Source organism: Sciurus vulgaris (assembly GCF_902686455.1).
Source record: "Sciurus vulgaris genome assembly, chromosome: 17".
Lineage (NCBI taxonomy): Eukaryota > Metazoa > Chordata > Mammalia > Rodentia > Sciuridae > Sciurus > Sciurus vulgaris.
Genome location: NC_136478.1, coordinates 50,922,298 through 50,945,387, shown reverse-complemented (window position 1 = coordinate 50,945,387; position 23,090 = coordinate 50,922,298). Strand labels below are relative to the sequence as shown.

At 50.0% G+C, this 23,090-nt stretch overlaps 1 protein-coding gene across 6 annotated transcripts in view; it reads left to right on the top strand.

Moving 5' to 3' along the window:
• Positions 1–6,771: 6,771 nt before the first annotated feature.
• AKT2 (AKT serine/threonine kinase 2) overlaps positions 6,772–23,090 on the top strand; it is a 44,290-nt gene continuing 27,971 nt past the window's right edge. For 2 of the 6 annotated variants that reach the window (XM_079117019.1, XM_079117020.1), the window contains exons 1-2: positions 6,772–6,945; positions 15,530–15,643. The gene's annotated coding sequence lies outside the window, so the exon portion shown is untranslated. Of the gene's footprint in view, positions 6,946–12,723; positions 12,931–15,529; positions 15,644–22,526; positions 23,041–23,090 lie in introns of those variants that run through there. The other 4 variants (XM_079117021.1, XM_079117018.1, XM_079117023.1 and 1 more) reach the window with 4 other exon arrangements.

The window sequence follows — 23,090 nt, the reverse complement described above, 5'->3', positions numbered from 1 at the left end:
ACTGGCATCGGCACCACCACTGAAAAAACCTGTAATGACATTCTTATAGGTTATTTACAAAAAAAAGGCTTTTTTGATTTTTAAAAATTTTAATATAATTGTAAACGTGTAGAAGAGAGGCAGGAACAAGCTGCGCATGGTGGTGCACACCTTTAATTCCAGTGACTCAGGAGGCTGAGACCGAATGAGGGCAAGTTCAAGGCCAGCCTCAGCAACTTAGCGAGGCCCTAGCAGCTCAATTAGACCCTGACTCTAAGCAGAACCAAAAAGGACTGAGGATGTGGCTCAGCGACTAAGAGCCCTGGGTAAAATCTCCAGTACCAAAAAGGAGAAAAAAGAAAAGCAGCACATCTATACACTGCTCTGCCAGTTGTTTATGTGATTTGCTCTGCTTGTCTTGCTGTTGTCACTCCTCCCCTCCCCAAGGAGTCACACATAGACGCATATCCTGATACAAAACGTTGGAGAGTTAAGTCAGAAACTGCGCCCTTTACCTTGGACATTCTCTATTTTTCGCGGGGATCTCGGGAAGGAACCCAGAGCCCGTCCGCACTCTAGGCAAGTGCTCTACCACTGAGCATCGTAGTCCAAGAACATTCTCTTTCCTAAGTACAACACAGCTATTGAAATCAAGAAATTGGGCCGGGGAGGTAGCTCAGTGGTAGAGCCTTTGCCTAGCTAGCACATCCCTAACATCACAACAAAACAAAACAAAAGCAACAAGAAAAACAAATTTAACACAGAAACAGTACTCAAATCCACAATTCATGCTCCAGTTTCATCATCTGTCTGAATAATGTTCCTTATTGTTACTGCCCCACCTGGGGTGGGAAATGCAGTTTAGAATCAAATGTTGCATTTAGGTGTCTTATAAGAACTTCCTTTTGTACAGTGAATGTTGAAGTAACACAGAGGAGACAAAGGGCCCCACGATTACTCTTGATACCTAGTCAGCGGGTTTAAGCAGGGTTGGCCAGCTCATGTGGCGCCATCTTGTGGCACTACTGTGAATAGAATTAATACATCGCCTCAGTATCTGTGAAATTATTTCCTGTTTTTGCAGTACTAGGGATTGAACCCAGGGGTGCTATACTGAACTACATCCCAGCCCTATTTATTTCATTATAAGACAGATCTCACAAAGATATCCAGGCTGGCCTTGAACTCGTGATTCTCCTGCCTCAGTTTCCCAAGAAGCTTGGATTAGAGGCAAATGGTACTTCCCTTCTTGATGACATTTTAAAATATAATTTTATTACAAACTTAAAAAAAAAAAAACCCAAAATCCAACATGTTACAAAACCCAAAATTTACTACTGATACTAATTCCTACCAGTCTGCTGTGCTACCATACACAAGAAACCATTAAATATTTAGGAACATTCAACACCAGAAGCTTTAGAATCTACTGTATGTAGTAGCCCTTCAAAAAGCTACAATCTACATGTTTTAAATAAAAGTATTTACAAAGAATCTTATCAACTATACAAAAATCTGTACAGTTTTTATACTGAAGCTAATGTTGAGCTGCACTTGAATTCACATTCTTAGCAAAACAGTTGCCTGAGCACGCACACACCCCACACGCATCGTTACAGGACAGCCATTTATTCCTCATCCTCCTGATGAAAAATTATGTTCCTCCCCGTATCATAGCGGGCTTTGCCACTCTTTGCCCTATCTTCAATTTCGACTTTTCCTTTGCAGACATGGTCTTCCATTTCCTGGAGAATTTGGTGAAGTTGACAGAAGAGTCTGGGTGTTTCTTCTTGTGCTCTTCCCAGCAGGTATGCACAAAGAAGGTGTATGAGGACATTTTGCCCCTTGGTTTGTTGGGGTCTCCTTTACCCACGGTGGCAGCCGCTGTCCACCCAAGAGGGTAGAAGGGGATTCTTGCCTGTGTGAACTTTTTCTCAGAGTCCCCCTTCTTGATGGTATTTTAAAAAGTGGTTGATATTTTAATTTTTCATAATAGGGTAGTTTTAAGTATTTCACTGTTTTCAAATTATGTACTTTAGCTTAACACAAATGAGACTTTGCTGTATCTCAAATCTGGACCCACAGGAGTAAATCCAGTGCTGTGGGTAGAAGGTTGGGCTTGGCCTGAGACATCTTTGAGGATAATCTGGGAACCATGACGTTTTGGCTGTGTGATCTTTAGCAGGAGATTGTTCCCCTCTGGGTCTGTGTTTACTTCTGCAAAATCAGCCTTAGAGACTTCTGCCTGAGGAACATCTAAAAATGTTGTGGAGCTGGGTGTGGTAGCACATGCCTATAATCCCAGTGACTTGGGAGGCTGAAGCAGGAGGATCTCAAATTCAAGACCAACTCAGCAATTTAGAGAGGCCCTAAGCAACTCAGTGAGACCCTGTTTCTAAATAAAATATAGAAAGGGGCTGGGAATGTGGCTCAGTGGTTAAGCACCTCCGAGTTCAATCCCCGGTACCAAAAAACAAAAAACAACAACAAACAAAAAGCAAAAAAGAAAGAAAAATTAAAAATTTTGTGGATATAGTTCCTAATACTATGCCTGATACATGGAAATTCTTCAATAAAGGCTAGGATGTTGCTTTAGTTGTTCATTTCAATTCTTCATGCGTAATAAAAATCAGACCAGTACAGAGCTTTAATCTTAGTAAAACCACATTCTGGGCTGGGGTTGTGGCTCAGTGGTAGAGTGCTTACCTAGCATGTGTGAGGCACTGGATTTAATTCTCAGCACCGCATATAAATAAATGAATAAAATAAAGGTCCCTCAACAACTAAAATTTTTTAAAAAAATCACATCAGTCAAAAACTATATTTTGATCCCTGGGTCCTAACTCTGTGCCAGGTATTATTCTGTGGGCTGGGAAGATAGTGGTGCCCAAGACAAGGTCTTCACCCTCCCAGGCAAATTTCTATTGTGGTTTGGAAAAGAGAGCTACAAAATGAACACGAGGGGATTCAAATATGCTAAGGAGATAGTACGGCAAGGCTGTTTCAGATTTGGGGTACTGAGCAAATTCAAGGGGTGATGTTGGGACTGAGTTGTGAAAGATACGGAGCCAATCACGTAAGGCTCAGAATGGGGCTGGGGGGATGCAGAGTTCAGGCAGAGGGAACAGTCTGCGGCTCAAGCTTGTCTTTCTGCAGGAACACAGGGGAGGTGGGAGGGTCTGCAACAGGGGTCCAGGCAAGAGTAGTTTGAGGTGATGTTAGAAATCAGGCAGGGGTGGCCCACACAGGGCCCTGAAGGTCATGGTAAAATCTTTGGTCCCTATTCCACATAGGATGGGAAGCCATCTGTGGTCTTTGAAGCAAATTGATCAGGTGTTCAATCTTATCAATAGTAGAAAAAACTTCCTCCCAAGGTCTGCACTAAATTGCATTAGCCCACCACAGCTACTTAAACTGGGAATCTCTGATGTATGAAGAGATGGAATGTGTAAGCTGGGCATGGTGGCACATGCCTGTAATCATAGTGACTCAGGAGGCTGAGACAGGGATCACAAGTTCAATGCCAGCCTCATCAACTAAGTGAGGCCCTACGCAATTTAGTGAGACCCTGGGGCTGGGGGATCCAGCTCAGTGGTAAAACCCTCCTGGGTTAAATATCCCTTACCAAGGGGGGCGGGAGGAGAAGAAGAAAAGAAATTGAATATGCACAGTGTCTTCTATTAACAATTTTGAAAGAGTCTGAAACTTATAATGAGGAAATTGGAACCAACATTTACAGAATCCCTGAGGCTTATCTGTACTTCTGCCAAACACACAACATTACTCTAAAAGACTCTTCCCAACACAGTAGCATCTGGGGGAGCTCAGTGACTTCTTGGGGACTTGAAGATATTGTTTCAATGATTTTTTATAATATGGGGACCTCTTTTAAATATTTTAAATTAAAATAAAAACTTTTCTTAACTGTTCCAGACTTGAGAATCTGATTGATGCTGTGGACTTTCTCCCCCTACCCCCAAAATACTTTGCTAGGGTGAGAAAGGGGAAATCCTCATTCCTCCTGGCTTGTATTTCTTGATTGACCACGTAGAAGGGAAGGGAAGTTTCTCCCCTAATGGCCACCTCCACCATTGCCAGGGCTTGACCCCTAGACCTCGTAGGGATGGAGTGCAATTCTTTCTGTCTGGGGCTGCTAAGAGGTTCTTTGTGGTTGGTCCATGCAGCTTGTCCAGTCACCATTGGGAAACTGTTTTTTGTGGCAAGGGTTGGAAAAGGCTCTGGGGCCTCATCTCTTCTCTCCTGGTATAGTAGGAGACTTTGAAGAAATATCCTCCTCATCCCTCAGGGAGGGATCTTTAATTTTTTTTGTTCTGAATAAAGAAGACTTTGATTTCATCTGAAATCTCCTCACCCCCAAAATTCATGTGCAGCCCATGTTTATAGTTATGGGCAGGAGTTCATAGAATAGATTAGAGGGAAGAGAATGAATTTGGGTTTTAGGGAATTTTCTCTTCCATCACTCTTGATGTTGAAATTGAAAGACTGAGGCCCTCAAACAATAATTAGGTGTTTGCTGAAGGAACACAGGGCACAGAAGTAGGGCCAGGACTTTCCATTTTCCAGCATGATATGAGTTAAAAGCACAGGCTGTGGTAAGTGACAGCCTGGGTCCCAATCCTATCTCCATCCCTAAATTGTCCTGGGAACTTGAGCTAGCGCTTTAACCGCTGCACTTCATCTTCAAGATTACTGTGTAGATAGCAACAGGGTAGCATCAGGAGTGTGTTAGGCACAGAACCTGGCCATAACAAATGCTAAATAAATTCCCTTACTACTGTTTTGCAATAAGGAAAGGCAAAGCCGGAAGAAGGAAAGTCATTTTGACAAGAACACAGGAAAGATGTGATTAGAACCCGCCCATCTTCAAACAGGAAGGTTCAAACCCTGTAGTGGCTCATAAAAATCAGTTCAGCAAGTAAAAAGAATATTAAATATTAGAGTGTTCCATATATGAGAGTAAAATACCTTTGGTGATATTCTTATTTCATTATTCTAAAAATCTATATATGGATATAATAGGTCTTAGAATAGTTTGAGAGAGCCATTGTCCTTGAAGACAGGTCCCCCAAGGAGTTTATACATAAGCACACTGAGGTTTCAGTGAGGTCTTAGTGTGTTATGATTCACCAGGTGCCTTAAGAGGATTACCCAAGAGACTCAGAGGTAGGGGGATAGTGGGCTGTGAGCTATTTGGCCCTGATGGGAGTGAAGAAGGTGGGCCACAGCAATGGGTCTAGAGTAGGCTAATTCTTAAATATTCCTTAAGAGCACACTTTGTGCAGGACCTTTACAAGGCAGTGCCAGGTACACAGTGATGACCAAGAGTTTTGGTCTCTTCCCTCGTGGGGCTCTCTGTGCGGTGAGGCACACTTGTCACCAGACAGTAATATACTAACATGGTCAGAGATGTGAAAGGCATTGGTCAAAAGTATTAACACTGAGGAGTGAAGTTCAGAAATTAGGAATACAGCCAGGTATGGTGGCACATGCTTATAATCTCAGCAGCTAGGGAGGCTGAGGCAGGAGGATCACAGGTTTAAAGCCAACTTAGTGAGATTATAAGCAACCTAGTGACCCTGTCTCAAAATAAAAAATAAAAAAGACTGGGGCTGTGGCTCAGTGGTTGAGCACACTTGAGTTCAATCCCTGGTACCAAAAAAAAAAAAAAAAAAAAAGAGAGAGAGAGAGAGAGAGAGAGAGGGAGAAAGAAAAAGAGGAATACAGAGCAGAGAGCGAGTTCCAAATTGGAATTCCCTTACTTAAGGGCTAATGCCAGCACTGCGTTTACCTTTGAGGAAACTAAGGCCTAGCTGTCGGCGGGACTAGCCTGAAACCCTCTCAGTCAGAGATGGATCCAGGATTGAGCTCGGAGTCAGCCATTTTTCACCCTCAAAGGTGCATACTTGCCAAGCTTCGTGGCAGGCTGAAACCCAAATTCGGAAGACAGCAATCCTCTCCCAACTGATGAGAAGAGACCAGGAGCCAGATGTCTTTCAACTATCTGGTACACTAGCAAAATACATGGGGTCACGATCTGTTTAAATCTCTTTTCTAGCTGGGCGATTTTAAGACTTTGGTGGGCTCAAGTCGATCTATAAAAAAAGATATACAACCCATATTTATTTGGATATATATGATGAGCAGGTGTTATTCATATTTTGGAAACAGAGATTGTCATATTGATAAAAATCATTGTTTCCATAAAGTAGTTCAACAGCCCACTGATGCTGCTGTGATTGTTTCCATTTTGCAGATGTGGACACTGAGGCACAGAAAAAACGTCTGCCCAGTCACTGACAAAGAGGAAACTCAAATTCTGGGGTTGCGTGGCTTCAGAGCCTGAGCTCAACCATGACTGACACGCTGAAAAAGAAACCCCTCCCAACTCCAGCTCCTGGGCTCTTTAAGAGCCTCGGAACCAGGAGTGGAGGCGAGAGCGGAGTAGATCAAAGCGTATGTAAATAAGGACCGGAGGCTGCCGGGAACTTTTCTCTGCGGCTGGCCTTTAGGGAAAGCAGGCGGCCGAGTCTTACGGCGCCTGCGCTGCCCTACCTCTCCTTTCTGTTCCGCCCGAGCTAGACTCTTAGCCACACCGACCCAAACAGTCCAACGAACACAGGCACCCTGCTATGGGCCCGCCTCCTTCCCTGTCCTGCGCTTGCGCCTTGGCCCAGTCCAAGGCGGTCCCTTGCTCTTCGTACGTCACTTCCTGTTTGTGGCGGGAGAAGGCGGTATTTCCGTCAAGAAGGTGGGAGGGGGCGGCAAGCGGGGGCTGGGGGGAGGGGGCGGGGGGGCCGCGCAGCGCGAGCCGTTGGGCCTGGCTCGGAGAAGGCGTCGCCGCCGCCGCTGCCGCCGCCAGAAGACACAAGGAGCTGGAGCTAGCTCAGCGTGGCGATGGGCGGGGGTAGAGCCCCGCCGGAGAGGCTGGGCGGCCGCCGGTGACAGGTGAGTGCGCCAGCGCGTGTCCCCGAGCGCACCCCCCCGCGATGGTCGCGTCCGGGCCCCCCGCGGTGCCGCGCTGGGCCGTACCACCCGTGCCCGCCGGGCGGGGATCGAGGTCCTCGAGCCCCCCCCCTTCCGGAACTGAGTGGGGGTGGCTGCGCGGGGGCGGGGGGACTAGCCCGGAGGGGCCGGGGGCGGGGGTGGGCAGCTGTGCGGCTGCGGCGGCCGGGGAGCTCGCTCAGCGTGCGAGGGCCAGACCACTGAGGGGCTGGGGGCCGAACCGGAGAGGCCGAACCCTTGAGGGGGCTCACCGGGTCAAGCGTAGAGTACTGTGTTATTTGGGGACTTCGGGAGCCGTTCCTATAGTGCATTTAGAAGGGTAGGGGCTCCTGGAGAGGGGTCTGTACCAAGCGAGTCAGCGGTGGGGCCGTCTGGATTACACCACGAAGGCCCGGTGGGGAGCCACCCGTGGAAGGTGGAGGAGAGCCGTGTCTGGGAGGAAGGGCTGTGATGTTTGTGATCTTTGGGGGACGTGGAGCAGGCGGGCAGGACGGGCCCAGGTGGGTGTTAGGGGTGTATTTTGAGAGGTCTGTGATACCTAGTGGTGAGAAGGAGCTTCTGCTTCCTGTATTTAATGTGCAGTGGTGGACTTTTACGTGGAACGCACTCTTTTTTTAAAGAGAATTTTTTTTTGTAGTTCTAGATGAACAAAATGCCTTTATTTTACTTATTTTTATGTGGTGCTAAGGATCGAACCCAGTACCTCACACTTGCTAAAGTGCTCTGCCACTGAGCTCCAGTTCCAGCCCTGGAACTCACACTTGATTGAATTTTTTTAATGATTTTGGGGAGGACTGTTTGGTTACTGGGGTGCTTCGAATCATGGTGGTGTCTGCTCTGGACTCCAGAACCTGCTCAGATTATTTCTTTTTAAGGTGTGTGGGACATCCTTTGGCAAGTTTTTTCGTTCAGGGCACAGGGGATGATGGGTCTTAGAAATCACTTAAGTTTTCCGAGCCTGAGGTTCCCTATTAGGAAGGGGAGAGGGTGCTGGGCTTTTATTTGAGGAGCTGTGCCCCAGAACTTGCTTGTTAAGACTTGGGAGGAAAGAGTATTTGGAGATACACTCTCCCCTAGGGTAAGGTGACTGGGGACATCTCAATCGTTAGGATTCTAAGGCCCCTTTTCTCTTATTTGAAGACTTATTGGGGCATAGCAGAGGCCTGGGCTGGAGCAGTTAGGACCTCTGATTGGGCTTCTTTTCAGTCTTGTCCACTCTTCCCTTTCCATAGAAGCAGCTAGAGTTCATCCTGCCTGACCTTGTTGGGCAGTGGGTGTGAAGGGACCAGACACTAACCACAGACCACTGCAAACTCCTCCATCCTGGCCACCTCTGTGTTTATGTCTCCTGGTTACAGGCCCAGCCGCTAGTCCTGTTTAAGCTCCCTACCAGTTCAGTGATAACAGTTGGCCTCGTGGTGAGGCTGAGAGCTGTTTTCCCAGCTGTTCCTCTTCATAGGCCAAGGGGACCTGGAGAGGGGTGCCCCTGGCCCAGAGCTGCTCAGGGAGGAAGGCTGTTCTGAAGGGTTTGGGACCATCAGATTCATTCACAGATTTGGTTTCTCACTGTAGTCATTGGGTGGGTGATTGGAGCAGCCAGCCCTAAAAGTGTGTAGCCAGTGCCCTGCTCTGTAGGCCAACTTGTGACCTTGACTTGCCCTGTAACCTTTGGATTTGTGGAAGGATTGGCTGAAGACCTTGATTGATCCAGCTGACTGGGCTGATGAAGTGGTCAAGCTGGGGCAGATGGCTTCCTGTGGTCCATAGCAGCAGCTTCCATGCTGACTGGCCTCCATGGATCATGGTTCCTGGAGAGAAAGCTTCCTGAGTCATGTGAAGCAGTGCTGTCTAGGGTCTTTCTACACGAGGGCTTTGTTCCTCTAGTCTTCTCCTACTAGCTTTTAGAGGGTTCACCAGATGGAGTTAACAGCAATAAAAACAATAACCATGAAATTGATGGCTGACATTAACTGAGTGCAATCTGTGTCCATACAGTGTTAAAGGATACTTCAAGTAGTTAACTTGCTGACCACGAGTGTTCTAAATTGGCTGGCACTATTGTCATGGTCTCCTTTTTAGATGAGGAAACAGGCACAGAGAAGCACCATTTCCAGAGTTAGTGGATAGTTACTGTTTATTGAACATTCGCCTCCATTCTAGACATGTGACAGACCTTTTGCACACATAGTCATGCAACTTCCATTTAAGAGACTTCATTTAAGTTTCAAAACATATCTGTGGTTATAGAGTCCTATGAATGAGGTAGGGTGATGCCCATTTTACAGACAAGGAAACTGAGGCACTCAGTGTGAAGTGAAATGACTTCCCTAAGACCTGGAGGTGGTAGAGTTGGGATGTGAATTCTTGGCTCATGTTGACCTCAGAGTGGTCCTCTTGTCAATGAATAACTGGGCAGTGGCTTTTCTTTCTTTTTTTCCATACTGGGGATTGAACCCAGGGTCGCTTTATCAATGAACTACATCACCAGCCCTTTTTAAATTTTATTTTTTTCTTTTGAGACAGGGTCTCACTAAGTTGCCTAGCTAGCTTCCAGGTAGCTGGAATCACAGATGTGTGCCACCATGCCCAGAAGGCAGTGGCCCAGCCTGGCTCTCGGCTTGGGGCTTTATTTGCTGTTTGTGTCTGTCAGTCAGACATTAAGGCTTGGAGGAGAAATTACCTCCCCCCAGGACTTAGCAGACCCTGGAAGGCCAGGCTGGGGTTGGAACCCAAGGCAGTTACAGCCTGGTGCCGCCCACACTTTACTCACCAAGGTCCCGTGCTGAAGTGGGTCTCTGTCCCCTTGGCCCCTGCCCTGGGCATTTTTTTCCCTTCACCCCGATCCTGGGTTGCCGTGAAGTCTGCTTGTGGCCAGTCCAGCATTTCTGGGCTTGCTGGGGAAACTCGGTGTCTTCCTGGAGTTGAGCTAGGGCTTCTTTTAGCCCTAGGCAGATGGGTGCTAGGAGCAGGACTCGGCAAGAGAACCATGCAGGGGTGACACAACTACTGGGGACCTGTGTTAGAGGCCTGGTGGGACATGGGCATGAGGTGAGTTTCTGGCAGTTTCACTTTGGCTGTTAGCTTTGAATACAACATTCACCCCCATGCGGTGGATTCAGAAAGGTCCCCACCTTGGCTGTTGTGAGGATTCAGTGAGTTAATCCATGGGAAGCTCCGACTGTGACTGCGTGCCTGGGTCTGTGGAAGTCCCAGTTGGTGGCCTAATTATGTTACTGTGTAGGGACTGAGGCATCCCGCCTCGCCCACCCTCCACCCCCATCCCCTCAGGCGTCCCAGGATCCAGGCCGGCTGTTGCCAGCCTCTGAAGAGCTGTGCCGAAGCGATTCTGAGCACAGGGGTCACGCCAGCCCTACAGCTTTTCGTCGTGTGGCCTTGGCAGGCTTCTCTACCGTTCTGAGAGTGTTTCATCATCCACGTCAATGGGAGTGGTGACGATTCCCACCCGATGGTTATTGGGAAGGCTAAGTGGGTTAATTTTTGGAAAGCACTTAAAACCGTGTGGGCAGAACAGTAAACCTGCAGTAACTGCTTCCTCTTCTCTCTGCTTAAGACAAATAACAGACACAAATGCACTCCCAGGTATGCGAGCAGTTGTAGTTCTTATTATTCCTGCTAGGTCTTCGGAGGCTCTTGCTAGTTTACAGGATCTTGTCGAAAAACATTAGGAAGAGGGCAGGGCCAGCGTTAGCATCTCCATTTTCCAGATCAGGAATGGTGTGTGGTGGGTGTACAATCAGGCAAAAAACTGACAAGTGCAGCTCCCAGGCCGCTTCCCTTTCACTTGCCCTCATCCCCTCCTAGGTGAACATTCTAGATCCTTTCTAGATGTCAGGCTTTGTGCTTACCCTTCTCCACGTGGTGGTACTAGGGATTGAACCCAGGGCACCCAACCACTGAACCCTTTTTATTTTCTATTTTGAGATAGGTTGTCACGTAGTTACTCAGGCGGGCCTCAAACTTGTGACCTTAGCCTCCCAAGTCACTGAAATTACGGTCTTGTGCCACTGTGCCTAGCTCTTCACCATAGCCGGCAATGGGAGTTGGCAGAGCCTGTGGGACGCAAGAGAGAAGGTGCAGATTTGGTCTGAGGTTCCTGAGCTGAGAAAGTATTTGTTTCCATTTATTGAGCTTTTACTCTGCCTGGCATTGCATCAGTACTGGGGACATGGGGGGCACACTTGTCAAAATCCCTGTCCTCGCGGAGCTGAGGGAGACAAGTGTGAAACAGGTGACTAAGCATGGAATAGGCCTCAATTCAGATTAGGCGATGGAGACTCATGGGTAGCTCCTTAGATATGGTGGAAGGGAAGGCCCGGGGCTGATATTAGACAGGCAGGGTGGTTCTGTGGGATCAGTGAAGGAACAGCCTTCCAGGTGGGGGCATCCACAGTGGGTAGGTGCAAAGGGGGGACAGCTGGGTGAGGTGTGGGATCGTACTGCTCAGGGGCCTGTGTGACTGGGCAGAGCCCATGAGGGGAGTCGGACTAGGGCAGGCAGGGCCCAGGTCCCTCAGATCCTGGTAGACAGCCAGAGGAGGAGTTTGGGGTTTCATTAGGAGCAGCCTGGGTGGGTAGATTTTGGGTGTTAGAAGGTGACTTTCACCATGAGAGGTTCTCGGGCTTTTGCCTGGAGGTGGGTAGATTGACTGAGCTGCGCAGGGAGTTTCACACACCTCCCACTTCCCCCTTGAGCGGAATCACTGCCTTAAGACTGGCAGAGGCCCAGTGGTCACCTCCCTTTTCTGTGGTTTTCACACTGTGTTCCCCAGGGCCCATGGCTGTTACCTTCAGGGAGTAAGGCGAGGGGCAATGGTCTGGCTTTTCTACCCACTCCTCCCTAACCCAGCTGGGTTGATGGCAAATAATGCAGAACTGCAGACCCTGATAGGAACAGTCTTGCTGCAGATTGTGCCCTCTGTTCAGCTTGTGGACCGTGACATGCTCAGTGCTGCTGAAGAGTTTCAAAGACCAGGCCTCCTGGGCTCCCCTCCAGTGAAGACGGGTGCCTGCCTGTGGACCTGCAGTGCCTCCTCAGGTTGTGGTTGCTGTTATAAAGGCAAGATAAATGGGAAAGGAGGGCGGGAACGTTACTCTGCTAGCTGGACAATCAAGGGTGGTCTCCCTGAGGCAGTGATGGAGTGCTGTGAAAGGAGCCATAGCATGACTGGTGAAGACCCTGCATATTCAAGGAATCAGCTGCACTTCCTACCTGATGGCAGTGAGACCCTCTAACTTTCTCTGGGTCCCCCAACTGAAAGTGTTGGTTGCAGGTGCTGAATTTGAGTGGTCTAGCTCCAAGGGTCTCTCCAGCACATAAAGAGTCTCAGTAACCCTAAGTGGACTTGACCCCTGATGTTTTTCTGAAGCTTGATTTGGAGTATCATCCTGGATGGAGCAGAGCCCCCCAAAGATCAAACCTGCTGGGGTCCCAGAAATCCCTTAGGATGTGGGAATGGGAAGGAGTGTCTTCAGCAGTTAATATCAGGCTTCTGAAGGACCCAGGAACACCCCTCTCTGGGCCTCTCTTCAGCTTTCTAGAGCTCTCAGTGCGAGGCCTTCAGCCACCAGGCCTCTGGGCTGCTTGGTGGGGTGGTTCCATGGCAGGCTCTTCTGGACAGCCAGCCAAGCAGCAAGAGGCCCAGCTGGGGAAGACAGCTTGGGAGCAGGACCGGGAGGGAGGGAGCGAACATGGGAGGGGCGTGGAGTGGGATCTTGGCCTGGCCCCACTGGGACAGAACCCACTGCCAGCTCAGCACCTATGGTGGAGCCTGGGGGCTCTCAAGGGCACTGAGCAGGGACAGCAGCCAGGGCTGGCCAAGGGGAGACTGCATGTCAGAGGTTCCTGCAGGAAGCTCCTGGAGTCCAGCTGTCTTGTCTGGGAAGTCATCCGCAGATGTTGTTTCTAAGGGTGAGGCCAGAAATCCAAGTCTTCCTTTGCTTGCCACCCGTGGGCCCTTTCCTAATGGACTGAAGCTGCTGCCACTGCCTCGTTCCCCTCGTTGGCCATCCTCTCAGGCTCCTCATTGACTGATGGGTCATTGGCCTGCCCTCACCTAGCCTGTACTGCCTAGTGATCCAGGCTGAGGACAGCTGATGGCAAAGAGCTTTGCTTCTGACACCCCCTTGGTTACTATGGAACCTTGGTTCTCTTCTGAGGTGCCTGCCCAGCAGGGGTGTGGGAGGCTTAGGGAGCCTTGTATGCTGGGCACCGACCTTATAGCTGGGTGTGGTGGTGCATGCCTGTAGAACCATTGACTCAGGAGACTGAGGCATGAGGATCAAAAGTTCGAGGTGAGCCTTGCAAAGCATCAGCCCTGAGAAACTGCTTCTGGGAGGGGAAGCTGATGGGCTTCTGAGAGAGCTGTGTGGACTGCCCCCTGTACTTGTCTATTGGCAGGGTGGGTTTAAAGTTGGACCTTGGGAGAGTGGGGGACCTGTTAGTCGAGGTGCTTACCTGGGAGGGCCCCCACTGAGCTGCCATAAGTACCCCATGCCAGTTAGCTCTGTAAACCTGTATGGCAGCCTCAGGGGCGGACACTGTTGTCACTCCATTTTGTAGATGGGAAACATCAGCACTGAAAGCTGCATAGCGTGTCTGTGTTGTTATTAATTGTTAGCTGAGTGGCTTCTCTGTGCTGGACATGGCTCTGAAGCTGAATGTGTCTCCTCTCATTAGTTGTCCCATAGCCTGGGTGCTCGGTGCAACTATTATCTCCACATTTTACAGGGAAGGAAATAGAGGTACAGGGACACTATTGGATCTGGCAGTCAGTGCTGGTGACAAAATTCGGACACTGTTCCATCTGGGGTACAGCTGTGCGTCCCCCACCCCCTTTTTTTGGTACCAGCAGGGGTGCTCTACCATTGAGCTATACCTCTGGCTCTTTTTATTTTTTACTTTGGAGCAGTCTTGCTAAGTTGCCCAGACTGGCCTCAGACTTGGGATCCTCCTTCTTCAGCCTTCTGTGTATCGGGGGTTACAGGCATGTGCCTTAAACTCCTGGCTCCACCTGCCTTTAGAAGACCAGTTCTTTTGACCAATATTGTGGTTAATGTTACCGGGGTCATCACAGTTGTAATGAATTCTTTTTTGCTTTCTCTTCTAGACAGAGCTGGCACAAAGTAGGCACCAGTCATCCTGGAAATGCCTCCTTTGAATGCCAGGTTGAGAGGTGGGGTGAGGCTCCCTCTTTCTTTCTTCCTTTCTTTCCTTTCTTTCTACCAGGGATTGAACGCAGGGGTACTTGACCACTGAGCCACATCCCCAGCCCTATTTTGTATTTCATTTAGAGACAGGGTCTCACCGAGTTGCTCAGGACCTCACTGAATTGCTGAGGTTGGCACTGAAATTGTGATCTGAGCCATGCTGCTGGGATTATAAGGCTGCTTCTTTCTACCACCTACTGCCTGTGCAGTTCTGAACTTGGCCCATCCTTTCCCTAGAGACCCTTAGAGACTGGGAGAAGAGAGGAGACTGGAAGGCACTTGCCTCCCCTGCCTTGGGGTCTGATTCCTGAATGACCACAGGAGTTAACCCTTGGCTGGTTTTGGTTATTTGTGTATTCCATCGACCACCAAATATTTATTGAGTCCCTACTCTGCAATGTGTGGTTTTGGGTGCCAGGGAACGGTGCCCAGCCTAGCAGAGGGGGCAGAGGATAAGAACAGGTAGAGCTGGGCTTGGGAATTCACCTGAGGAGGGAGCATGCAGGCCACGGAGGGAAGCCTGATGGTGTGGGCTGGCAGGGTACAGCACAAGCAAAACCCTGAGGCGAGAGAGATCTTGGTATGGTGGTGACACAGAGTCGCTCAATGTATCTAGAGCTGAGGGAGGAGGAGAGGGGAGGGTGGCAGGGCCCAGGAACCAGGCAATAGTGAGGAACCATAACTTTGTTCCCAAGAGGAGGGACAGACAGGCAGGTAGGTGGGGAGGCACTGTGTGGGAGGGGCTGGCTGGATTCAAGTGGTAGCCCAGAAGATGGCAAAGAAGCAGGCCATGTTCTGCTTTGGAGGCAGGGTCCCCTAGGGCCTAGCTTCTCACACTGGTATCCAGGGGCCTTCTGGGTGGGGCCTTTTGATTGAATGTCTACTTTTTTTAGCTGTGTTTTCTTTTCTTCTCTTTCTTTTTTTTTTTTTGGTGGTACTGGGGATTGAACCCAGGGCCTTGTGCATGCCAGGCATGCACTCTACCAACCAAGCTATATCCCCAGCCCTGTGTTTTCATTTAGATGATATTTTCAAAAAGCTGACATAGGCATGTTGTGAGTCATCTGAATGATTCCTTCCTATTTCCCTGACCCTGACTGAGGCTCAAGATGGCCCTTGATTTCAGAGTTCATCTTTGTGTAATTGCTATTTCTTTGCCCAGGCACGGGTCTTATCCCCAGCTGTGCATAAAGCACTTCTCAGTGGGTTCCTGTGACAACACAGCATTGTCCAAAAAGAGTATCTTTTGAGTTAACATACATATATGCTCTGTCCAATTGGTATTAAATCCCATTTTACAGATGAGGAAGCTAAGGTTCAGAGAAGCAATCTGTGAAGCCTGGAGGTGGTAGAGTCGACTGGAGTCGACTTGAGGTGTGAGTAGTGGCCTCTGAGTCCTGCTCCAGTTCTTGGAGGTGAGCTGGTTGGGGTGTGGGAGAGGGGTGGTAGCATGGGAGCGTCTAGCCAGATGGGGTGACTGGCCCACCCTCCTCCTACCTCAGACTCTAGGTGCTTGAGTAGCATGTGACTGCTTGAGTTTTAATTAATTAAAATTAAATAAAAATGAAAACACAGTTCTTCTGCCATGGCCACAGTTTAGACTCCCAGGAATCACATTGCCATCATATAGAAGTCCTGTCAGTGGCTCCACCCTAGGCTCAGCCCATCTCTTGCACTTGCTCACTGTGTGCTCTTGTGCATGTGGCTCTCTCTGAGACTTAGTCTCCTCATCTATTAATGGGGATGGTAGTACTGTCTACCTCTCGGCATTAGTGTGTGCCTGGTATTTGTGAGCACTTACTAAATATTAGCCCTGGTTTGCCTCCTGCCTGTTTGCTTCTAGGTGTCCTAGGGGTAAGGTAGAAACTCGGGTCATCAGGCCCTACCTCAGAGATCAGAGGTCCCTGGGGTGGGGAGGCAGATGGTGGTGATGCAGAGCAGCACATGTATGGGAGGTGCTGTTCAGCTGGTTTGGAGGGGTCCTGTTGTGTGTGGTTGGGAGCAGCTCAGTTCTGCAGGGTAGCAGGAATGGTAAGGGAGGGCTGCCCAGGGATTAGTGGGAGTAGGCACCGAGAGAGTGGCTGGGGCTTTGTCTTCCGGGAACCCAGGCAGAGGGGTGTGGACAAGGGAGTCAGGGTCTAATAATGAGAGTCTCATCTCCGTGACTGTGTCCTGGCTGTCTGTGAATAAATCCCATCCTTGCTTTCCTTATCTGCCAAATGCAGGTTCTTTGGTCCCCACATGGGGCATGTGGTGAAAGTGTCAGGCTAGTGTGCAGGGTTTATTCTTGGTATGGCTCCTAGAAAGAAAGGCTGTGATACAGCCCCTGCCTCATTGAAGACCTGCACCCTGCACTGGTGTAGCTGGTTCCACATGCTGCCCCCTCTCTGCCCACCTCAAGCCAGCAGGTCTCCATCTCACTACTTGTGGAGAGCACAGCCCTTGCAGGGGCCACCACAGTGCTGGCCAGCCAAGCTCCCTGCTTCCCCAGTACTCTTTCTCCTGCCCCTCTCATTTCTACCTCTCTCTGCCCTGCTGGTGGAGGCTCATGCACCCCACTCCTTGGCCCTGCTCTTCCTCTGCCTGCATGGCATGCTCTATTCAGGTCTCCATGTGGCTCTCATCTGTTTCACGTTTTGGCTCAGATGTCACTGTCTCTGTGAGCGCCTTCCTGATCCCCCTGTGTAAAGTGGAAACCCTCACCCCTTGCTTTACACCGTATCTCCATTGGCTGCTTTTCCCCATAACATGTCAGTCTTGAATATACTGTATAATTTGCTTCTGGGTTCATTTTGCTGCCTGTCCCCACACTCCTCAATGGTAGACATTCTGGTCTGGTCACTGCTCATCCTTGGTGCCCGAGGAAGTGTTGATGCAGTCAACACTTGATGAGTGAATGGAGGATTTTTTGTTTCACCTTCACTTGGTAGAACTGTGAGCATAAAAGTTGTGATTCTGTTTGCCACCCCTCCTGGAATGAATTAAAGCTCTGGGCCTGCCCTGCACTGGGTGTGGCTGGGAACACGGCGAGGACCAGGGCAGACTCTGTTCCTGCCATGTGGAGCTCTCAGTCCAGCAGGGAGGCCACATTGCCCAGATCATTGTCCAGGTGGCTGGGCATTAGAGGTAAGTGCAGTGAGGGGGGAGAAGGCCCCTCTGAGTGTCTGCTCCCCTGTGGGAGAGGGGCACACTCTCCCAGGAGGCTCTCCTGAGGAAAGGAGGATTAAGCAGATGAAAATGGGTAAACGGCATGCTGGTCAGGGCAACAGCGTGTGCAGAGGCTCTGGGGTGAGAAAGCAGAGTCTTCAAGGGACCAGAAGGGGAAGCTGTGTGTGTTAGAGCCGCCCGCCAACCTAAGAGACTGAAGAGTGGAGGAGGGACTGAGGCAGATTGGCAGTCTCTATCCTGGCCTTGGATGTGCACCTGGGAGGCAGCCTGAGTAGGTCAGAGTTGATCTTGGAGGACCCTGCTGGCTGTGGCCTGGTGCTGTTTGTTTGCAGCCCATGGCCAGGCACCATGGCCAAGCAGACTTAAAATAATTTGACATGGTTTCTGTGGGTTTGTAAGGCCCTGGGTGGCAGTGTGGGGAAGGTGTGTGTGGCGGGGGAGGCAGAGAAGATGAGGAAAGCTGTTCTGGTGCTTATTCTTGTCCTGGTTTCTTTTGCAGCCTGCCCACGTCCTCCTCCTGTCCCCAGTCCCACCTGCTCCAAGTAGACAGATGGGGTAGGTGGCAGGATAGTGAGGGTGATGAAGAGAAATAAGTCTCTCTAACACCACCTTCTCACCAAGGAGGGAGAATAGGTAAAAATTCACATGTTCAGAAATACACAGTGTAGGAAGTGAAGTTCCCATGTCTCCCCCTACCAGAGGAAGTAATACATCTGCTGTGTGCTGGACAGCTGCTGCGGGAAGACTGGTGTGCAGCCTTGGAGGAGTGCACGCACCCTTATTATCTCTAGTATATGGATAAGATGAGGAAAGGGACAGTGGCTTGCCCAAGGTCCCACAGCAAATGGCAGAGCCGGGTTGGGAGTCTGGTGTTTGGTTCATGAAGCTGCCTCGATTCCCAGCAGTCTGCCTGTTAGCACAGTCCCTCTGATGTGTTTTTCTCTGCAAGTGGCCCTGAAATGCATACATCTCATGCCCTGAAGCCTAAGACACTGTGGCCCAGAAGTCTCATTATTGATCTGTAACTAATTGCTTTTCCGAAAGGATGCTGTAGATGAATCGTATACATGGATCATGAGCTGCGAATCAACCTCAGTAATGTCAGAACTGAGGCCGTGTGGTGGCTGCCTGTCTTTGTGTTTCAGAAAGGGATGACATTGTAATTTCTGTCAAGCAGCAAGCCTTCCCTGAGTGCTGATGGTCTTGCTGCTGGTGCCGCTGGGCTGGTGGTTGTGTCAGGATTGGTCCCACATGGAGTGGTGCTGAGTGGCTGCACCTACTCCTTGGGCCAGGTGCTGTGTTAAGTCCTCCCTGCACGCGCCTGTGCTGGAAGAACTGCTGGTGGCTCTGTTTCACAGAAAAGGAAACTGAAGCTTGGGGAAGGCTGTTAAGGTGGGTGGCAGGGACCTGAATTCCAGTCCTCCTAACTTGGAAGGCTGGTGGGGCGCGCTGTGAGGTGAAGCCGGGCTGCCTGGGGATTTGCCCCAGCTCTGCTCTTCCCGTTGGAGTCAGCGGGGCAAGTCATTTCACTTGTGTGCTTCAGTTTCCTCATAAAGTGGAGAGGGTACAGTGCCTACTCTGTAGCAGTGCCATGCGGCTTAGATTTGAGGTACAGGCCCTAAGTGGGCCCTGCACCTGGTGCACTGCTAGCCAGGCGTTCCTGCTCTTGGCACAGTTGTCGTGTTCCGTGTTACTGTAGTGCCGACTCCTGTTGAGGGCATTTTAGGCTGTTTCCGGATTTTTACTATGGCAGCGATGCCCTTAGAACTGTGGTTCTCATCTCATCTCAGAAGCTATGCAGGGTCAGACCCGGTTAGTGCTTAGAAGGGAGAACTGCTTCTTAGCTGGGGTGGCTTTGCTTCCACAGGGGACAGGTGGTGATGTCTGCAGACATTTTTGCTGGCCACAACCAGGGGAGAGTGCTATTGGCTTAGTGACTGGACACCAGGGATACTGCTGAACCTCCTAAAGTACACAGAACAGCCTCCACAATAGAATTACCTGGCTCCAAATGTTACTAATGCCAAGTTGAGAGTCGTGCCTTGGAACTCAGCCCTGGCAGGCCGGGATTGTGGCTCATTGGTAGAGTACTCACCTAGCACTGGGTTTGGCTCTAGTGAGGCACTGGGTTTGATCCTCAGCACATAAATATAAATAAATGAAATAATGTATTGTGTCCATCTACCAAAAAAAAAAAAAAAAAAATAGAACTCTGTGCTGGGCCATTCCGACATGGGAGACTCCTCCAAGTCCGCGCGTGTGCTCCGCTCATCAGTTTTGCTGCAGTGCCCTCACCAAGTATGGGCCAGCTTCCAGGGTGGCGAGTAGCAAGGAAGAGTGTCGCTTCCCTGCACTTTGCCCCATTCCCACAAGCAGTGCTCTTGCCAGGGACAGGTCCCTTTGAATTTACCTCCTGCGTGGGTCCTAGGGAGCTATAGGAAGGCCTAGGACAGAGGATAGGTGACAGAGGCTCCTGAGGGGTTTGCTGCCACCACTTCAGCCAGGCACAGCCAGAAAGGTGCCCCCTGCCTGTTGCCGCTAGCTCAAGGAGACGCAGATCTCTGATTTCCCTGCCTCCCTGAACCCATATGTGCTGCCTGGCATCTAAACCAGGTCAGTGAAAGGTGGGGTGAGGGGGGGTGAGGGGAGGGGACGGAGTGAGTGGCAGGGGAAGGAATGTCTTTTGAGCTACTGCTGGGCACAGGGCTTCCCTGTACACATAGTCATTTTAATTAAGTGCCCATTGTGTGCCCAGCACTGCCAGGCTGTGGGAATCCAGCATTGACCAAGATAGGCAAGAGTTCCTGCCCTTCCTTTGTTGACATTCTGGGGCACAGAGAGACTATAAACGGACAAACAAATACATATATACAGAATGTAAGTCCACAGTGATATATATGTCTTACAGAAAAAATAAAAGATAAGGGGAGGCAGAAATGGCAGCCTAAGAAACATCAGAGAGAGAGACTTTAGCAAAGGCTGTGCCAGTCTCTTGAGGGAGCAGGGCGTACAGCAGCCTTGGGGTAGCTCAGGAGCTGCAGAGGGCAGGTGCCACTGGAATGGAGCGCCTTTGGGAATTCAGTTGGGGACAGTGCAGACCTCATAGTATCCGGGGGCTCCTGTCAGGACTTTGGCTTTTGCCCTGGGTCACAGGACAAGGAAGGTTTGAGTGGAGGGTTGGGTTCTGACTTGGATCATCACAAGGCCCCATACTGGAAGAGGGGTGTGAACAGAGCACTAGAATTCATCTAGGCCTCAGAACCCCACAAAGGGGCAAGAGCCACAATGACCCTAGCTTCATAGGTGAACAAATGAGGTTCCAGAGGACCTGGCCCCTTCCAACTGCCCAGCTAGGACAAGGTGGTCACCTGAGAGACCCTTTCTGCTCACCTCTGCCTGGAGTCCTGGACCCAGTTCAGGCCCCGTGGCATCATGTGAATCTCAAGGATGCAGCCTCTGAGGGGCTTCCGATTAGAAACCATTGAGAAATAGGCCCATGAGCCAGACAGATGGAAATAAAAACGTTTTAAAGAAAAGTTAATTTATTGTAAAGTGTTTGCAACATAGAGATTAGTCAGTGATACCCATGTGGTCAGCAGCTATTAAAAAATAAGTCAGACCTCCCCGGCCAGTCAGAGCCCTCCATCGCATCGCCAGCCTCCCTGCCCTCCCCCTCAGAGCTGACCACTGTGTGTGGCGATTCCACTCCCATGTGTGCGGCAGGAAGCTGCCTCCAGCTTCCTTGTGGGGGGTCAGGCCACCACTCCAGTCGGGATCACTGTGCATATGGGAGCACCAGGGGTGTCCCTTGCCTGTGACCACATGGCCAGGATTACAGCCTGGGCCGAAACTCAGTTCCTCTGGACTCTGGAGGCCTCCTCTGTATCCACAGACGGGCCAGATCTTCTTGAGGGAGAAGTGGAGGCCAGCCAGCCTTCCTGGGAGGTGGGGAAGAGCCCTGCTTTGGGAGAGAGGAGGTGTCCCAATTTGGGCTCCATCTTATCCAAACTCCCAAAACAGGGTTCTTCTGTATAGTTACTTCTTTTTGTCATAAAATACAGAAAAATACATTGACGGGACTTTCTACACTGCAGTAGAACTAGTAACTGTAAAGCAGGTCCCAGTGTGACCACAGTGGAACATTGTCACCTTCCAGAGTTTTCCCAAAGGCTCCTGTCTTTGTGGCATTTGTTGACATTTTTTCTTCTTGATTTTCTGCATAGTTTTACAGAGGATAAAGACATTCTTAAACCATGGTCTATCCTGTTTCCATCTTACTGTGAATAAACTCACACTTGCTTTGTTACTTTGTGTCTGTTTTCTTCCACTCAGTCAGTTCTCTTATGCCACCTCCCTGTTGTAGGAGTGGTGTTGTCCTGTAGGTATGAATTTACTCGTTGATTTATCCAGTCTCTTGTGGGTGGGATCCTGGCAATCACTAGGAGTATTGCTCCTGTGAACCTCCTCCTCCTCCTCCTTTTTTTTTTTTTTGTTGGTGGGGTGAGGAGTACCAGGGATTGAACTCAGAGGCACTCGACCACTGAGCCACATCCCCAGCCCCATTTTGTATTTTATTTAGAGACAGGGTCTCACTGAGTTGTTTAGCACCTTGCTTTTGCTAATTCTGGCTTTGAATTCTCGATCCTTCTGCTTCAGCCTCCCTAGCCTCTGGGATTACAGGTGTAGGCCACCACACCAGCTGTGAACCTTCTTGTAGATGTCTTTTGATAAACAAATGTATTCATTTCTTTTGGGGGACTGGAATTGATGGGTCATGGGGTAGGGGTGTGTGTGTGTGTGTGCATGCGCACACATATATATATTTTGTTGTTTTGAGATGGGGTTTCACCGTGTTGCCCAGGCTAGTCTCCCACACTAAAGGATCCTCCTCCTTCAGGCTCCTGAGCGCTGAGCCTATAGATTTATTCCACCACACCTGGCTAAATTTTAATTCTTACTGCCAAGCAGTTTTCCACAGTAGTTGAATCATTTTGTACTCCACCAGTAGTGAATAAGAGTTGTGATTCCTCATAGCCCTGCTGATGCTTGGCGTTGTTGGTTTTTAAAATTTTAGCATTCCAGACAGGTGATTTTAATCTAGATGTTCCCATAACTGACGAGGTTGTGCATGTTTCCTAGTCATCTGGGTGTCCTGTGAGGTGCCCATGTTCTTTTCTCCTTGCCTCCCAGGTGGCTCACATCTGGTCCGCAGCTGTAGCCCTAGCTCAGACCTCAGCACACTCATGCATGGGTGTCCTAGGAAGCAGCGAGTGGGGATGGGGCCACACAGGCTTCCTGCAGAGGGGTGTGCTGCCTGCAGGGTGGCCAGGGCAGAGCTCTGCCTGCGTTCCCTCCTGCCTTGTGTCCCCGGCCTGTGCTCCCGGGTGAGCAGGCTGTCCTCTTGGCCACGCTGCCTGGTGTTTCATCACCGCAGGACTGCGTCACAGACACCTCAGCCGAGGCGCCACCCTCAGTGGGAGGACGGGGCAGGATCCAGGCAGGACACAGGGGATCTTCCAGTTCCTCCCCCTGTTCTCGCCTGAGCTGCCGCCGATTTCTTAGTTGCTGAAACAAGACCATAAAATGTGACTCTGGTGTGCTGAGCCGCTGCCAGGGCCTCCACCACCCAGCTGGGAGACCCAAGGTAAATGGCTTCCCCTCTCTGAGCCTCTGTCCTTGCCTGGGCACAGTCAT